The sequence below is a fragment of the Triticum aestivum genome, chromosome 2B (genome assembly GCF_018294505.1).
Source record: "Triticum aestivum cultivar Chinese Spring chromosome 2B, IWGSC CS RefSeq v2.1, whole genome shotgun sequence".
Lineage (NCBI taxonomy): Eukaryota > Viridiplantae > Streptophyta > Magnoliopsida > Poales > Poaceae > Triticum > Triticum aestivum.
The window spans coordinates 659459256-659463891 of NC_057798.1; the positions used below are offsets into that span (position 1 = coordinate 659459256).

The 4636-nt window shown below is 42.8% G+C and overlaps 1 long non-coding RNA gene across 1 annotated transcript; it reads left to right on the forward strand.

The window, feature by feature from the left end:
- Positions 1–236: 236 nt before the first annotated feature.
- LOC123046541 (uncharacterized) lies at positions 237–1161 on the forward strand. The gene is made up of 2 exons (XR_006422406.1): positions 237–582; positions 853–1161. It is a non-coding gene; the product is annotated as an uncharacterized lncRNA (long non-coding RNA).
- The last annotated feature ends 3475 nt before the right edge of the window (positions 1162–4636 follow it).

Here is a 4636-nt window from a genome sequence, read left to right on the forward strand (position 1 = left end):
CGTTCGCAGCACGTTCATCATCAGTGTTTTTTAAATAAAGGCCAGCTATCACGTAGACAAATGATGCTGCTAGGACACATTTGGTAATCCTAACGGCAGAGCACAGACCTAATCTGGTATTTCCGTCTAATCCAATGGGCTAGCTGCTAGCTACTTGTCCCATTACACGTGACTGTTATGGGCAGGCGGCATAAAGGTAGAATAAGAAAAGCAAGGACACTGACGGGGCAACGCACCCCGTGCCACCACAGTACCACAACAGAGAAAAAAGCTAGAGGAAGGCGTCCAGGTTCAGTGCACCCGATCCCCGTCACTGCAGGAGATCGATACTGTCGTTCAAAGTTCAGAAACGCGGCCAGATGACGAGTTTCAGAGCGGGTCAAATTGGAGCGGGCTGAGCCTCCCAAGAGATGCTCGCAGTATAAGTATCTTTGGTGGTGAAGCAGCGTCCCAAGAGGCGAGATGACATTCTTCTTCCTCATGCCACCGTAAGAGGAGGAGGAGGAGAGGCCGTGGTCTCGCGTGGAGTTCCCTCAATCATCACTTCTTGGTTCTAGTCTGTCGTTGTTCGCTCTCGCTCAGGTAGGGTGGGGGATTTTGCTGTTGTGATCGACCCCCCTCGTGTTGTTCGTAGGGATTCATGGCAGATGCGACTCCTTTTCTCCTCTTGGCTCTTGCTGCGTGTTGTTGCGGCAGCTTGATTGTATGTTTGTTGTATCCAAGCAAATAAATGTTTGATGAGTAGAGAAACTGCTTGATCATGTTCCTTGTCCCTTTTGATTGTTTTTGTTTCTTTCGCTCTCTTGTCTGATTGTGTGTGCGTGTATGTGTTTCTCTACTCCCCATCTGCAGCTGAAGATGTTTCCAATGCTGCAACGGTTCATGATCCAATATATTCTGACGCCATCCACGCCGTTTTGAGAGGGTACACTGGCCCAGTATTCCTGAATTTTACCTTGTCTTCGGCTATGTTTATCTATCTGGTAGAAGGTAGGGGCCATGAAAATCAATGATTGCATTCATTCACCAGTTCGGCCAATGAGAACACTTTTAGCTCACCAGCCCTGAGATGCAACAATATGCATCAACTTTGGACATCTAAGGCAATAACATGTACAGTCAAAAGATATTTCCTGCAAAATTGTGCAATATTACAAAACAGCGGATCACATCTTTTAATAGTAGATGACCCAATTTTATACTAACTTTGTACTAAAGTTAGTACAAAGTTGGGTCATTTATTTTGAAACGGAGGGAGTATGACAGTAGGAATATCTCCCTTAGAATGCACAAAATGCTACCCTCTCTGTAATTAAATATAAGTCGGCTCGTGTCAAGTCTCTAAAACGTCTTATATCAGTGGTACATTAAAGAGAAAGCAATATAAATATAAAAGTGATTTTACCATTTCCATCGCCGGGTTATATGATTATTATGATGAACAATGCTTATGATTGTTTGTCATATTAAGTGCATACTCACATACAAACGGCAATGTAAACCATAAAAAATATAGAAATTGATTTAAGTGGCAAGTTGTCAAATGTCAATCATATGTTGCTCCGTTTTCTGACTCTACCAAGTTTGAATACAATATAGAATGTAATGTCAAACACAGAAGTATGGACTTTACAAAACATACGTCTTATTTTACACAATATTTTTACTAGTATCCAGTTGATCGATATATCAGAATACAAGCATCATCACAACTAGGCAGAGCATTATGCTAGTTCCACGTAACATTATAGTGCCGCTGTTAATTTGCTCCATAATCCCTCCAAACCAAAGTGTTCAGGATTGAAGCGTTGCGGGAGCTTCCCCACCGCCTCCGGGTTCCTCCCATGGGGGTGGCAGCATGGGGACTTTTTTTTAGCAAAAGCAGCGTGAGGAATGGGGAGCTCCTATATGTCGCTAATTGCGAATGTCTGTTGGGCTGTCGCACAAGTGGCGTTGTTTTTTCTTACCCTAAAAAAACCTGTGGTATCAGGTTTAAATATACTCTTTCTCTTTTCCTTTTGGTTTATTTTGGGTTTTTGTTAGGTTTTTTTTAAAATAAAAATACATGGGAATTTTTAGGAAAAAATGTGTGACTATTTTTCCAAAAATGCATGAAATTTTGAGAAAACTTAACTTTCTTTTTTTGAAAACTAAATCTACGAACACTTCTATAAAATGTGAAGATATTCAAACATATGTGAATTTCTAAAACACTTGTGAGCACTTTTTAAGACTTTCATGAACATGTTATAAAGGGACGAACATTTAAACATTTTTTCAATTTGAGAAAAAAATTAAAAACTGCAAAGATTTTTTTAAAATAAAAAATAAGACCTAACCAAGAAAAACTAAAAAAACTGTAAATATCGGCAGAGAAAACAATAAGAAAAGAAGAACAAAAAGCCTGAACCTTCTAAAACCTTTCTAAACCGAAAAAACTATACCCAGAACCTTCCTAAAACTGTGAGATATAGTAACACTAATTCGGGTGGCCTAACTTTTCTTTGTGTGATGAGCACTGCTGTGCACAAGATGTTGTGCACTGGTATCTGCCCCCTCTGTGATGTTCCTGAAGACTCCAACCACATCTTCTTCGCCTGCGTCTCCGCCCAGTTCCTCTGGAGCTGCTTTCGCGAGATTGTCGGTGGAAGTTGATGCCACACCAATTTTTCGGACTTATTTGCTGAACTCCAATTGTCCCCCATGTCCTCTCGCCACATTAGGTGGCTGGAGGTTGGGGTTCTTGCCTGGAGTCTTTGGACCGTTCGCAATAAGCTTGTGATCCAGCGTACTCCTCTTCGTCGCGCTACTGACGCTCTCTATAAATTCTCGGGTTTCTTGCAGCTTTGGCGGCCGCTTAGCCGCCCCCCGGACCGGGACGCCATCTCAGCCTTCATCGCCGATCTCCGCTCGATGGCCGTCTGCCTGTCGCCGCCGCCCCCGCCGCCTCCGCCGGAGCCTGACTAGATTCCCTGCGCTGGGTAGGCTCTGTTTTTTCTCTTTCTTTTGGGCTTGTTGAGCTGTGCCCTCAGCAGAACCTTCGTACTTTGTTGTGATACTCGGGTGGTGTCTGTGTGTGAACTTGCTTTGGTTGTATGTCTTGTGGCGGTTTGCTTTATTTATAAAGTGGGGCAAAAGCCTTTTTCTGATTTCTACACGACATCGTAGATCAGTTTGTAAATGCATATCACCAAAGTGCAGCAGACGGCTCGATTGGTCATCGTCCAGTTGTCGTATAGGCTATGCATCGTCCGCACATCAGTTTCATTGTGTGATTGCCCGACATCTCGTCACAATGAGTGACAAACAGGAATTACTGGCAACACGTCTGAGCAACCCTCGTGATTGCATAGACATAGTTATGTGAATTGATTACATGCCCCTGAAAATAGAAGCAGGCATATGTGAAGCACATCTTATTTCTGAACCACGAATCAATTAATAGAACAAACCAAGCTAAAAAAAATAAACATTGAGAAAAAAGGTGCCCCGCCCCTGATACAATCTAGAATTGACTGTCTATATATTACAACCCTACGAAATCGAACGACATGGTGAAAAGGCATGTGACCCTTTGCAATTCAATATGTTCTAGATTAATTAAAGTTATAGATTTGTTCTACATCAAACTTCCTTAACTTTAATCAAGTCTATAAAAAATATATATTGATTGGGCGCTTCATGTCATGTCGGAGAAGTGCGGAGATCACTAGAGAGGAGGGGGTATCAGAGCGGACTTGGGGTGGAGTGGGAAGTGTCTAGGGTTTCGTTCGGATGCGGGTAGTGAGGAGGTATTTGTGCGCTAGCATGGGTCGAATTCGACGTGGAGAATGTGTCCAGACATGTCTGGGCCTCCCCATGTCCACCCCAGTTATGAGTTGTGTATAAGGTACATGACAACCCAAATGCATAGAGGTGGTTTGAGAGGTTCGGTTGGATTGCATTTTCATGACTAGTCAATGACTGGGCCATCCGCCCGGGCATATAGGTAAGAGACGAGGGGCCAGACCATCACATTTCTTTACACAATTCTACCAACAACTATTTAATAGTGCGCCCTTGCTGACTTGGTCAGTTGCTCCAATGACGAGCTTGACTTGGGTTGTATCCTGCTTCCTGGGCCGTTGAGCCAATGCGCTTCGCTTGGCGCAACTCTCCCTTCTCTTTTTGGCATTTCCTTCTGCTCTCATAAATCATCATGAATGAAGTGACGGTGACACAAAGGCAGGATCTCATCTAAAAGAGTTATATAGCACACAAGTCACAAAGTTGGAGCACATGCTACGTTTTGGTGCATAATCTTGGCACGTATATGATGAAAAGGTCACCGGCCAATCACAGTGTGCCCGCTGGCAGCCATATTGTTGTTTGTTGAGTTGGTGACGCCCTAAACATCGTTGCAATCTTGTTGATAGGCCCCCACCATTTTATGTTTACCCCTGACTATTTTTTTAAAGTAACACGCACTATTCTTGTGCATTTTTGTCATTCAAACCTTGTCTATTTACAAAATTATGTCAACTTTCTCTGTGTTATGGACTATAGACTTGTGACATAATGTCATCTTCTAGTATAACATACAATTTGGGTCAATTCAACACAAGTGTTCTTTTAACATCGTGCCCTCAATGTTGCT